The sequence below is a fragment of the Chiloscyllium punctatum genome, chromosome 20 (genome assembly GCF_047496795.1).
Source record: "Chiloscyllium punctatum isolate Juve2018m chromosome 20, sChiPun1.3, whole genome shotgun sequence".
NCBI classification, from domain to species: Eukaryota; Metazoa; Chordata; class Chondrichthyes; order Orectolobiformes; family Hemiscylliidae; genus Chiloscyllium; species Chiloscyllium punctatum.
In genome coordinates this window covers 12,832,876-12,847,340 of record NC_092758.1, presented here as the reverse complement: position 1 = coordinate 12,847,340, position 14,465 = coordinate 12,832,876, and positions in this window count along the sequence as shown.

The window sequence follows — 14,465 nt, the reverse complement described above, 5'->3', positions numbered from 1 at the left end:
TTGTGTCTCCATAGTCTCTAAGTTTGAATGTTGTGGGTTCAAGTCTTGCTGCAGAAACTTTAATGCCATGCAAAATCAAAGGTGACTCCATGTGCAATACTGAGGGATTGCTACATTGTCATAGAATCCCTACAGTGTGGAAACAGGCCATTTGGCCCAATGAGTGATGACTAGAGAAATTGAGGGTTTGGTTAAAAAAAAGAAGGAAGCATATGTCAGGTATAGACAGGAGGGATCGAGTGAATCCTTAAAATATAAAGGCAGTAAGACTATACTTAAGAGGGAAATCAGGAGGGCACAAAGGGGATACGAGATAGCTTTGCCAAATAGGATTAAGGAGAATCCAAAGGGTTTTTTCAAATACATTAAGGACAAAAGGGTAACTAGGGAGTGAATAGGGCCCCTCAAAGATTAGCAAGGCAGCCTTTGTGTGGAGTCACAGGAGATGAGTGAGATACTAAATGAGCATTTTGCAACAGTCTTTACTGTGGAGAAGGTCATGGAAGATATTGAATGTGGGGAAATAGATGGTGACGTCTTGAAAAATGTCCGTATTACAGAGGAGGAAGTGCTGGATGTCTTGAAATGCACAAAGTGGATAAATTCCCAGTACCTGATCAGGTGTACCCTAAAATTCTGTGGGAAGCTAGGGAAGAGATTGCTGGGCCCCTTGCTGAGATGTTTGTATCATCGATAGTCACAGCTCAGGTACCAGAAGACTGGAGGTTGGCTAACATGTACCATTGTTTAAGAAAGGTGGTAAGGACAGGCCAGGGAACTATAGACCGGTAATCCTGATGGTGGTGGGCCAGTTGTTGGAGGAAATCCTTAGGGACAGGATGTACATGTATTTGGAAAGGCAAGGACTGATTAGGGATAGTCAACATGGCTTTGTGTGTGGGAAATCATGTCTCACAAACTTGATTGAGTTTGTTTGAAAAAGTCTCAAAGAGGATCAATGAGGGCAGAGCGGTAGATGTGACCTATATGGACTTCAGTAAGGCCTGTTCGACAAGGTTCCCCATGGGAGACTGATTAGCAAGGTTAGATCTCATGGAATACAGGGAGAACTAGCCATTTGGATACAGAACTGGCTAGAAGGTAGAAGACAGTGGGTGGTGGTGGAGGATTGTTTTTCAGACTGGAGGCCTGTGACCAGTGGAGTGCCACAATGATAGGTGCTGAGTCCACTACTTTTCATCATTTATATAAATGATTTGGATATAAACATAGAAGGTATAGCTAGTAAGTTTGCAGATGACACCAAAATTGGAGTGTAATGGACAGCGAAGAAGGTTACCTCAGATTACAACAAGATCTTGATCAGATGGGCCAGTGGGCTGAGAAGTGGCAGATGGAATTTAACTTAGATAACTGCAATGTGTTGCATTTTGGGAAAGCAAATCTTAGCAGGACTTTTGCACTTGATGGTAAGGTCCTCGGGAGTGTTGCTGAACAAAGAGACCTTGGAGTGCAGGTTCATAACTCCTTGAAAGTGGAGTCGCAGGTAGATAGGATAGTGAAGGCGGTGTTTAGTGTGCTTTCCTTTATTGATCAGAGTATTGAGTACAGGAGTTGCAAGGTCATGTTGCGGCTGTACAGGACATTGGTTAGGCTACTGTTGGAATATTGCGTGCAATTTTGGTCTCCTTCCTATCGTAAAGATATTATGAAACTTGAAAGGGTTCAGAAAAGATTTACAAGGATGTTGCCAGGGTTGGAGGATCTGAGCTACAGGGAGAGGCTGAACAGGCTGGGGCTGTTTTCCCTGAAGCGTCAAAGGCTGTGGGGTGACCTCATAGAGGTTTGTAAAATGATGAGGGGCATGGATAGGATAAATAGACAAAGTCTTTTCCCTGGGGTGGGTGAGTCCAGAACTAAAGGGCATAGGTTTAGGGTGAGAGGAGAAAAATATAAAAAGGATCTAAGGAGCAACTTTTTCAGACAGAGGATGGTGTGTGCATGGAATGAGCTGCCAGAGGAAGTGGTGGAGGCTGGACAATTGCAACATTTAAAAGGCATGTGGATGGGTATATGAATAGGAAGGGTTTGGAGGGATATGGACCTGGTGCTGGCAGGTGGGACTAGATAGAGTTGGGATATCTGGTCAGCATGGAATGGTTGGATCAAAGGGTCTGTTTCTGTGCTGTACATCTCTATGACTCTAAGTCCACACTAACTCTCCAAAGAGTATCTCACCTATACCTGTTTCCCTATCCTATTACTCTGCAGTTCCCCTGAATGATGCATCTTACCCATACATCCTTGAACAGGCAATTTAGTGTGGCCAGTTCACCTAACCTGTGGGAGGAAACCAGAGCACTTGGAGGGGACCCACGCAGACACAGGGAGAATGTGCAGATTCCACACAGACAGTCACCTGAGGTTGGAATCGAACCCTGACGCTGTGTGGCAGCAGTGCTAACCACTGAACCAACATTAGAGTGGTGCTGGAAAAGAACAGCAGGTCAGGCAGCATCCAAGCAGTAGGGAAATCAACGTTTCGGGCCGGAGCCCTTCATCAGGAATGAGAGCCTGCTACTCGGATGCTGCCTGACCTGCTGTGCTTTTCCAGCACCACTCTAATCTTGACTGTAATCTCTAGCATCTGCGGTAACAACTTTCGGCTAACCACTGAGCCACCATGCTGCCTCCTGATGGAGCAATGTCTGAAGGAAGAGGATGTCATCTCCATGGAATAGGCTCTATAGCACTATTTCAAAAGTGAGCGGGGACTTCCTGCTCAATATTCATCACTAGCTACTTTGGGACTTGTATCTTTTGATTATGTACAAATGTGAGGTATTTTTTGGAATATGGTTCTGGGGACTTGTCATTGAATTTGGTGACTTGTTCAGTTCTTTGGACAGCTGCATGACAACTGTAAATTCCACTATCCTACCCAGTTAGGGTAAGGATTCAGGTTTGAAACCACCCCAGCTGGCAGAGGTAACAAACACCATTCTAAGTTAAAAGTCAGAGCTGAAAATGTGTTGCTGGAAAAGCGCAGCAGGTCAGGCAGCATCCAAGGAGCAGGAGAATTGACGTTTCGGGCATGAGCCCTTCTTCAGGAAGCCCTTCTTCATTCCTGAAGAAGGGCTCATGCCCGAAACATCAATTCTCCTGCTTCTTGGATGCTGCCTGATCTGCTGCGCTTTTCCAGCAACACATTTTCAGCTCTGATCTACAGCATCTGCAGTTCTCACTTTCTCCTCTAAGTTAAAAATCACACAACACCAGGTTATAGTCCAACAGGTTTATTTGGAAGCATTAGCTTTCAGAGCACTACTCCTTCATCAGGTGGTTGTGGAGCATAAGATTGGAAGACACACAATTTATAGCAAAAGTTTACAGTTTAATGTAATTGAAATTATACATTGAAAAAGACCTTGATTGATTGTTAAGTCTTTCATGTTTTAGAATGACCATGTTGGTTTCATATGTAAATCTCAAAACCTTTTTAAAAAGTTACATTCTCAAGTGAACTTTAACATGTCAGCCAATTAATGTATTGGAAGTGTGAGTTTCCCTGTGTGAGGCTGGCTGTGCCAAAATGGTCAGACTGATTTACAGAATCTTACATGGATTTATGCAGTTTTTGAGCAAATATAATTCTGCAAGTACAAATTCACCCCACAAACTTGTTTGCATGTGGGTCTGTGTTGTGTGTGGGGTGGGGGGATTATGAGCGTGTGTGAGAGAGTGTGTGAGTGTAAAGGAGTATAAGTCTGTGAGAGGGTGTATGTGGGAGTATATGTGTGAGCGTGTGAGAGAGGGTCTGCGTGAATGTGTGTGTGTCTCACAGAGACTGTGTGTGTGTGTGTGCGTGTGCGTGTATAGCACAATGGGGTCACCTGTAGTGTGACATGAACCCGAGGTCCCAGCAGAGGCCATCCTCATGGATAGCGAACTTGGCTATCAGTCTCTGCTCAGCCACTTTTCGTTGTTGTCTGTCCCGAAGTCCGCCTTGGAGGACGGTCACCTGAAGGTCTGAGGTCTCCGACTGGGAAGGAACACTCCTGTCTGTTGATTGTTGTGCGGTGTCTATTCATCTGTTGCCATCACCTTTGCTTGGTCTCACCAATGTACCATGCCTCAGGGCATCTTTACCTACAGCGTGTGAGATAGACAACGCTGGATGAGTTGCATGAGTATCGGCCGTGTACGTGGTGGGAGATGTCCCCAGGCATAATACTGGTATCCGTGTCGATATTCTTACACGTCTGCGGTGACACGGTTGTATGGTATTGTCCTGAAAGCTGGGCAGTTTTCTGTGAACAGTGATCTATTTGAGGTTTGGTGGTTGTTTAAAGGCGAGCAGTGGAGGAGTGGGGAAGGTTTTGGCGAGATGCTCATCCTCATTGATAATGTATTGCAGGCTGCGAAGAACATGGCGTAGTTTTTCGGCTCCTGGGAAGTACTGGGGCAACCAACAGGGTACCCTTCACAGCCATATCACGTTCCTCAATGACTAACTCCGGCTCAGACTCACTTCAAATGGATTCCCAACTGAAGTTTCATTTTCGTATTTTCAATCCTCCCAGGATCACAGGTGTCTCCATGATGTTCAATGTTCCTTAGACAGCTGTTCTTGTTGCATCCTGAGGTCCACATTCAGTGACATGTTTTTCCATATGCACATTCTCTCTCTCTCTCTCTCTCTCTCTCTCTCTCTCTCTCCAATAAAACTGCTTCACGCTACCTCAGAGCTGCCTTGCTATCAAGTTCCACTTCATTCTCTGGATCGTTCAATGTTCTGATGACAATTTATTTTTCTTTTCAGGCTTGCACGAATGCAAACTGCAACAACTCAGATACCCTGGGTTCTAAAGAATGGTCAAAATGTTAACTCTGCTGTCTCTTCATAGATGCTGAGTTTCTCCAGCAATTTCTGTTTTTGTATTATATTGCATGCTGTTGCTTGTGCAAAATCGGGAGTATAATGGTGATGCAATCCTGGCTTGTCTCTTTAAGCCTACTTCTTACATCTGCCATGTGCATGAAGGTGGATCATGGTAACCTCTAATGAAACTGCTAGCAGATACTCCGAAGGTCTGATGGGATCTGTGGAGAAAGCTACAAAGTTGAAATTTTAAGTCAATAGCCTTCCAACAGAATTGGAAGATGCACACTTGGATATAAGAACTGGTATACTCAGGTTACTCAGCCCCTGGAGCCTGCAACACTATCAAATAAGATGATACCTGATTTGATTCCCCTCAAGAACAAGTATACCATTTTGGATATTTGTGGGGGGGATGACTTACCAGGGGTAAGCAACGAGGTTCAGGCCTCTGGCATGGAGCCTGTCCCCGTTGCTCAGAAGGGAAGGGTGGAGAAAGGTAGAGCGATAGTTATTGGGGACTCAATAGTGAGGGGCACAGATAGGCGGTTTTGCGGGGGTGACAGAGACTCACAGTTGGTATGTTGCCTCCCAGGTGCAAGGGTACGTGATGTCTCTGATCGTGTTTTCCGGGTCCTCAAGGGGGAGGGGGAGCAGCCCCAGATCGTGGTCCACGTTGGCACCAACAACATAGATAGGAAGAGGGGTGAGGATGTTAGACAGGCTTTCAGGGAGCTAGGTTGGAAGCTCAGAGCTAGAACGAACAGAGTTGTTGTCTCTGGTTTGTTACCCGTGCCATGTGATAGAGAGTCGAGGAATAGGGAGAGAGAAGAGTTAAATGCGTGCCAACAGGGATGGTGCAGGAGGGAGGGATTCCGGTTTCTGGACAACTGGGATTCTTTCTGGGGAAGGTGGGACCTCTATAAACAGGATGGTCTACACCTGAACCTGAGGGGCACCAGTATCCTTGGGGGGAGGTTTGCTAGTGCTCTTTGGGAGGGTTTAAACTAACTCTGCAGGGGCATGGGAACCTGGACTGTAGCTTTAGGGTACAGGACCTTGAGTGTAGGGAGGTTAGGAACATGGCATCGATCTCGAAGGAGGGTGCCTGTGAACAGGAAGGTGGCTTGAAATGTGTATACTTCAATGCCAGAAGTATAAGAAATAAGGTAGGTGAGCTTGCAGCATGAGTTGGTACCTGGGACTTCGATGTTGTGGCCATTACAGAGACGTGGGTAGAACAGGGACAGGAATGGCTGTTGCAGGTTCCAGGGTTTAAATGTTTTAGTAGGGTCAGAGGTGGGGGTAAAAGAGGGGGAGGTGTGGCATTGCTTGTCAAGGATAGTATTACAGCAGTAGAAAGGGTGATGGAGGAAGACTTGCCATCTGAGGTAGTTTGGGCGGAGGTTAGAAATAGGAAAGGTGAGGTCACCCTGTTAGGAGTTTTCTACAGGCCTCCTAATAGTCCGAGAGAAGTAGAGGAAAGTATTGCGAGGATGATTCAGGAGAAGAGTGAAAGTAGCAGGGTGGTTGTTATGGGGGACTTTAACTTCCCAGATATTGACTGGGAAAGCTATAGCTCGAGTTCGTTAGATGGGTCGGTGTTTGTCCAATGTGTGCAGGAGGGTTTCCTGACACAATATGTAGACAGGCCAACAAGAGGTGAGGCTATACTGGATTTGGTTCTAGGTAATGAACCAGGCCAGGTGATGGACTTGGAGGTAGGTGAGCACTTCGGGGGCAGTGACCACAACTTGGTGACTTTTACTCTAGTGATGGAGAGGGATAAGTGTGCACTGCAGGGCAACAGTTATAGCTGGGGGCAGGGAAATTATGATGCGGTGAGGCATGACTTAGGATGCGTGGATTGGAAAAATAGGCTTCAAGGGAAGAACACAAATGATATGTGGAGATTGTTCAAGGAACAGCTAATGGGTGTCCTTGATAAGTATGTACCAGTCAGGCAGGAAGTAAAGGGTCTTGTGAGGGAGCCGTGGTTTAATAAGGAATTGGAATCCCTTGTGAAAGGGAAGAGGGCGGTCTATGTAAAGATGAGGCGTGAAGGTTCAGTTGGGGCGATTGAGAGTTATAAGGTCGCCAGGAAGGATCTAAAGAGAGAGCTAAGAGCAGCGAGAAGGAGACATGAAAAGTCCTTAGTTGGTAGGATTAGGGAAAACCCAAAGGCTTTCTATAGGTATGTCAGGAATAAAAGGATGACTAGGGTAGGTATCGGTCCAGTCAAGGATAGTAGTGGGAAGTTGTGCGTGGAGGCGGAGGAGATTGGTGAGACACTAAATCAATACTTTTCGTCAGTATTCATTCAGGAACAGGACACTGTTGCTGATGTGAATATTGAGTCACAAGTGATTAGAATGGATGGCCTTGAGGTACGTAGGGAAGAGGTCTGGGGAATACTGGAAAGGATGAAAATAGATAAGTCCCCTGGGCCTGATGGCATTTATCCTAGGATCCTCTGGGAAGCTAGGGAGGAGATAGCGGAGCCATTGGCCTTGATTTTTATGTCGTCGTTGTCTACAGGAATAGTGCCAGAAGACTGGAGGATAGCGAATGTGGTCCCCTTGTTCAAGAAGGGGAGCAGGGATAGCCCGAGTAACTATAGGCCAGTGAGTCTCACTTCTGTTGTGGGCAAAGTCTTAGAGAGAATTGTAAGGGATAGGATTTATGAACATCTGGATAGGAATAATGTGATCAAGGATAGTCAGCATGGTTTTGTAAAGGGCAGGTCGTGCCTCACAAACCTTATTGAATTCTTCGAGAAGGTGACTAAGGAGGTGGACAAGGGGAAAGCGGTAGATGTGGTGTATATGGCTTTTAGCAAGGCATTCGATAAGGTACCCCATGGCAGGCTAATGCAAAAACTACGGAGGTATGGCATTGAGGGTGCATTAGAGGTTTGGATTAGGAATTGGCTGGCTGGAAGGAGACAGAGGGTAGTAGTTGATGGTATAGGTTCATCTTGGAGTGCAGTTACTAGCGGTGTTCCACAAGGATCTGTTTTGGGACCATTGCTGTTTGTCATTTTTATAAATGACCTGGAGGAGGGGCTTGAAGGCTGGGTGAGCAAGTTTGCGGATGACACGAAAGTCGGTGGAGTTGTGTACAGCGAAGAAGGATGTGGCAGGTTACAGTGCGATATAGATAAGTTGCAGAGCTGGGCAGTAAGGTGGCAAGTGGAATTCAATGTAGCTAAGTGTGAAGTCATTTACTTTGGTAGGAGTAACAAGAAGATGGATTACTGGGCTAATGGTAGACTACTTGGTAGTGTGGATGAGCAGAGGGATCTTGGTGTCCATGTACACAGATCTTTGAAAGTTGCCACCCAGGTAAATAGTGCTGTGAAGAAGGCATATGGTGTACTGGGCTTTATTGGTAGAGGAATTGAGTTCCGGAGTCCTGAGGTCATGTTGCAGTTGTATAAGACTCTGGTGCAGCCTCATCTGGAGTATTGTGTGCAGTTTTGGTCGCCATACTATAGGAAGGATGTGGAGGCCTTGGAACGAGTGCAGAGGAGGTTTACCAGGATGTTGCCTGGCATGGTAGGAAGATCGTATGAGGAAAGGCTGAGGCACTTGGGGCTGTTCTCATTGGAGAAAAGAAGGTTTAGGGGAGATTTGATAGAGGTGTACAAGATGATTAGGGGTTTAGATAGGGTTGACACTGAGAACCTTTTTCCGCGTATGGAGTCAGCTGTTACTAGGGGACACAGCTTTAAATTAAGGGGTGGTAGGTATAGGACAGATGTTAGGGGTAGATTTTTTACTCAGCGGGTTGTGAGTTCATGGAATGCCCTGCCAGTAGCAGTGGTGGACTCTCCCTCTTTATGGTCATTTAAGCGGGCATTGGACAAGCATATGGAGGTTATTGGGTTGGGTAGGTTAGGTAGGCTTCGGTCGGTGCAACATCGAGGGCCGAAGGGCCTGTACTGCGCTGTATTTTTCTATGTTCCAAGTTCTATTGATTGTAACCTCATGGGTCCCAGGGAAGTGTCAATATTTACAGGGATCTCAGACTGTTTGTCAATATTTACAGGGGGTTCCCAGGGAATGTGTCAGTATTTTCAGAGGAACTCAGTGTGTATCAGTACTTATAGGGTTCCTGGGGAGTTTTTAGAAAAGGTCCCTGGGGTGTGTGTCAGCATTTACAGGGAGGTCGCTGGTGTGTGTGTCAGTATTTACAGGGAGGTCACTGGGGTGTGTGTCAGCATTTACATGGGGGTCTCTGGTGTGTGTGCCAATATTTACAGGGAGGTCGCTGGGGTGTGTGTCAGTACTTACAGTGGGGTCGCTGGTGTGTGTGTCAGTATTTACAGGGAGGTCCCTGGGCTGTGTGGCAGTAGTTACAGGGGGTCCCTGGTGTGTGTGTCAGTATTTACAGGGAGGTCACTGGGGTGCGTGTCAGTATTTACAGGGAGGTCGCTGGCGTGTGTGTCAGTATTTACAGGGGGGGCTCTGGTGTGTGTGTTAGTATTTACAGGGAGGTCCTTGGGGTGTGTGTCAGGATTTACAGGGAGGTCCCTGGGGTGTGTGTCAGTATTTACAGGGAGGTCACTGGGGTGCGTGTCAGTATTTACAGGGAGGTCGCTGGCGTGTGTGTCAGTATTTACAGGGGGGGCTCTGGTGTGTGTGTTAGTATTTACAGGGAGGTCCTTGGGGTGTGTGTCAGGATTTACAGGGAGGTCCCTGGGGTGTGTGTCAGTATTTACAGGGAGGTCACTGGGGTGCGTGTCAGTATTTACAGGGAGGTCGCTGGTGTGTGTGTCAGTATTTACAGGGGGGTCCCTGGAGTGTGTGTCAGTATTTACAGGGGGGGGTCCCTGGGGTGTGTGTCAGTATTTACAGGGGGGTCCCTGGTGTGTGTGCTAGTATTTACAGGGGGGTCCCTGGTGTGTGTGTCAGTATTTACAGGGGGGTGCCTGGTGTGTGTGCCAGTATTTACAGTGCGGTCCCTGGTGTGTGTGTCAGTATTTACGGGGGGGGGTCCCTGGGGTGTTTGTCAGTATTTACAGGGGGGTGTCCCTGGGGTGGGTGTCAGTATTTATAGGGGGGTCCCTGGGGTGTGTGTCAGTATTTACAGGGAGGTCGCTGGTGTGTGTGTCAGTATTTACAGGGAGGTCCCTGGGGTGTGTGTCAGTATTTACAGGGAGGTTACTGGGGTGTGCGTCAGTATTTACAGGGGTGTCTCTGGTGTGTGTGTCAGTATTTACAGGGAGGTCGCTGGTGTGTGTGTCAGTATTTACAGGGGGGTCCCTGGTGTGTGTGTCAGTATTTACAGGGAGGTCACTGGGGTGCGTGTCAGTATTTACAGGGAGGTCGCTGGTGTGTGTGTGTCAGTATTTACAGGGGGGTCCCTGGTGTGTGTGTCAGTATTTACAGGGAGGTCACTGGGGTGTGTGTCAGTATTTACAGGGGAGTCTCTGGTGTGTGTGTCAGTATTTACAGGGGGGTCCCTGGTGTGTGTGTCAGTATTTACAGGGAGGTCACTGGGGTGTGTGTCAGTATTTACAGGGGGGTCTCTGGTGTGTGTGTCAGTATTTACAGGGAGGTCGCTGGTGTGTGTGTCAGTATTTACAGGGGGGTCGCTGGTGTGTGTGTCAGTATTTAAAGGGGGGTCCCTGGTGTGTGTGTCAGTATTTACAGGGAGGTCCCTGGGGTGTGTGTCAGTATTTACAGGGAGGTCCCTGGGGTGTGTGTCAGTCTTTACAGGGGGGTCCCTGGGGTGTGTGTCAGTATTTCCAGGGAGGTCGCTGGGATCTGTGTCAGTATTTACAGGGGGGTCGCTGGTGTGTGTGTCCGTATTTACAGGGGGGTCCCTGGGGTGTGTGTCAGTATTTACAGGGAGGTCGCTGGGGTCTGTGTCAGTATTTACAGGGGGGTCGCTGATGTGTGTGTCCGTATTTACAGGGGGGTCCATGGGGTATGTGTCAGTATTTACAGGGAGGTCGCTGGTGTGTGTGTCAGTATTTACAGGGAGGTCATTGGGGTGTATGTCAGTATTTACGGGGGGTCCCTGGGGTGTGTGTCAGTATTTACAGGGGGGTCTCTGGTGTGTGTGTTAGTATTTACAGGGAGGTCAATGGGGTGTGTGTCAGTATTTACCGGGAAGTCACTGGGGTGTGTGTCAGTATTTACAGGGAGGTCCCTGGTGTGTGTGTCAGTATTTACAGGGAGGTCCCTGGGGTGTGTGTCAGTATTTACAGGGAGGTCGCTGGTGTGTGTGTCAGTATTTACAGGGAGGTCACTGGGGTGTGTGTCAGTATTTACAGGGAGGTCGCTGGTGTGTGTGTCAGTATTTACAGGGAGGTCACTGGGGTTTGTGTCAGCATTTACAGGGGGGTCTCTGGTGTGTGTGCCAATATTTACAGGGAGGTCGCTGGGGTGTGTGTCAGTACTTACAGTGGGGTCGCTGGTGTGTGTGTCAGTATTTACAGGGAGGTCCCTGGTCTGTGTGGCAGTAGTTACAGGGGCGTCCCTAGTGTGTGTGTCAGTATTTACAGGGAGGTCACTGGGGTGCGTGTCAGTATTTACAGGGGGGTCTCTGGTGTGTGTGTTTGTATTTACAGGGAGGTCCTTGGGGTGTGTGTCAGGATTTACAAGGAGGTCCCTGGGGTGTGTGTCAGTATTTACAGGGAAGTCGCTGGTGTGTGTGTCAGTATTTACAGGGGGTTCCTGGGGTGTGTGTCAGTATTTACAGGGTGGTCCCTGGTGTGTGTGTCAGTATTTACAGCGGGGTCCCTGGTGTGTGTGTCAGTATTTACAGGGGGTCCCTGGTGTTTGTGCCAGTATTTACAGGGGCGTCCCTGGTGTGTGTGTCAGTATTTACAGGGAGGTTCCTGGGGTGTGTGTCAGTATTTACAGGGGGGTCGCTGGTGTGTGTGTCAGTATTTACAGGGAGGTTACTGGGGTGTGCGTCAGTATTTACAGGGGGGTCTCTGGTGTGTGTGTGTCAGTATTTACAGGGAGGTCACTGGGGTGGGTGTCAGTATTTACAGGGGGGTCTCTGGTGTGTGTGTCAGTATTTACAGGGAGGTCGCTGGTGTGTGTGTCAGTATTTACAGGGGGGTCCCTGGTGTGTGTGTCAGTATTTACAGGGAGGTCACTGGGGTGTGTGTCAGTATTTACAGGGAGGTCGCTGGTGTGTGTTTGTCAGTATTTACAGGGGGGTCCCTGGTGTGTGTGTCAGTATTTACAGGGTGGTCCTTGGGGTGTGTGTCAGGATTTACAAGGAGGTCCCTGGGGTGTGTGTCAGTATTTATAGGGAAGTCGCTTGTGTGTGTGTCAGTATTTACAGGGGGGTCACTGGGGTGTGTGTCAGTATTTACAGGGGGGTCCCTGGGGTGTGTGTCAGGATTTACAGGGGGGTACCTGGGGTGTGTGTCAATATTTACAGGGGGGTCCCTGGTGTGTGTGTCAGTATTTACAGGGGGGGGTCCCTGGTGTGTGTGTCAGTATTTACAGGGGGGTCCCTGGTGTGTGTCAGTATTTACAGGGGGGTCCCTGGGGTGTGTGCCAGTATTTACAGGGGGTCCCTGGTGTGTGTGTCAGTATTTACAGGGGGGGGTCCCTGGGGTGTGTGTCAGTCTTTATAGGGAGGTCCCTGGTGTGTGTGTCAGTATTTACAGGGGGGGTCCCTGGGCTGTGTGTCAGTATTTACAGGGGGGTGCCTGGTGTGTGTGTCAGTATTTACAGGGAGGTCGCTGGTGTGTGTGTCAGTATTTACAGAGGGGTCCCTGGTGTGTGTGTCAGTATTTACAGGGGGGTCCCTGGGGTGTGTGCCAGTATTTACAGGGGGGTCCCTGGGGTGTGTGTCAGTATTTAAAGGGGGTCCCTGGGGAGTGTGTCAGTATTTACAGCGGGGTCTCTGGGGTGTGTGTCAGTATTTACAGGGGGGTCCCTGGGATGTGTGTCAGTATTTACAGGGAGGTCGCTGGTGTGTGTGTCAGTATTTACAGGGAGGTCGCTGGTGTGTGTGTCAGTATTTACAGGGGGGTCTCTCGTGTGTGTGTCAGTATTTACAGGGAGGTCCTTGGGGTGTGTGTCAGGATTTACAAGGAGGTCCCTGGGGTGTGTGTCAGTATTTATAGGGAAGTAGCTGGTGTGTGTGTCAGTATTTACAGGGTGGTCCCTGGGGTGTGTGTCAGTATTTACAGGGGGGTCCCTGGGGTGTGTGTCAGTATTTACAGGGGGGTCCCTGGGGTGTCTGTCAGTATTTAAAGGGGGTCCCTGGGGAGTGTGTCAGTATTTACAGCGGGGTCTCTGGGGTGTGTGTCAGTATTTACAGGGGGGTCCCTGGGGTGTGTGCCAGTATTTACAGGGGGTCCCTGGTGTGTGTGTCAGTATTTACAGTGGGGGGTCCCTGGGGAGTGTGTCAGTATTTACAGGGGGTCCTTGGGGAGTGTGTCAGTATTTACAGCGGGGTCTCTGGGGTGTGTGTCAGTATTTACAGGGGGGTCCCTGGGGTGTGTGTCAGTATTTACAGGGGGGTCTCTGGGGTGTGTGTCAGTATTTACAGGGGGGTCCCTGGTGTGTGTGTCAGTATTTACAGTGGGGTCTCTGGGGTGTGTGTCAGTATTTACAGGGGGGTCCCTGGTGTGTGTGTCAGTATTTACAGCGGGGTCTCTGGGGTGTGTGTCAGTATTTACAGGGGGGTCCCTGGGGTGTGTGTCAGTATTTACAGGGGGTCTCTGGGGTGTGTGTCAGTATTTACAGTGGGGTCTCTGGGGTGTGTGTCAGTATTTACAGGGGGTCTCTGTGGTGTGTGTCAGTATTTACAGGGTGTCTCTGGGGTGTGTGTCAGTGTTTACAGTGGGGTCTCTGGGGTGTGTGTCAGTATATACAGGAGGGTCCCTGGGGTGTGTGTCAGTATTTACAGGCGTGTCCCTGGGGTGTGTGTCAGTATATACAGGAGGGTCCCTGGTGTGTGTGTCAGTATTTACAGGGGGGTCGCTGGTGTGTGTGTCCGTATTTACAGGGGGGTCCCTGGGGTGTGTGTCAGTATTTACAGGGAGGTCGCTGGGGTCTGTGTCAGTATTTACAGGGGGGTCGCTGATGTGTGTGTCCGTATTTACAGGGGGGTCCCTGGGGTATGTGTCAGTATTTACAGGGAGGTCGCTGGTGTGTGTGTCAGTATTTACAGGGAGGTCGTTGGGGTGTATGTCAGTATTTACAGGGGGGTCCCTGGGGTGTGTGTCAGTATTTACAGGGGGGTCTCTGGTGTGTGTGTCAGTATTTACAGGGAGGTCATTGGGGTGTGTGTCAGTATTTACCGGGAGGTCACTGGGGTGTGTGTCAGTATTTACAGGGAGGTCGCTGGTGTGTGTGTCAGTATTTACAGGAAGGTCCCTGGGGTGTGTGTCAGTATTTACAGGGATGTCGCTGGTGTGTGTGTCAGTATTTACAGGGAGGTCACTGGGGTGTGTGTCAGTATTTACAGGGAGGTCGCTGGTGTGTGTGTCAGTATTTACAGGGAGGTCACTGGGGTGTGTGTCAGCATTTACAGGGGGGTCTCTGGTGTGTGTGCCAATATTGACAGGGAGGTCGCTGGGGTGAGTGTCAGTACTTACAGTGGGGTCGCTGGTGTGTGTGTCAGTATTTACAGGGACGTC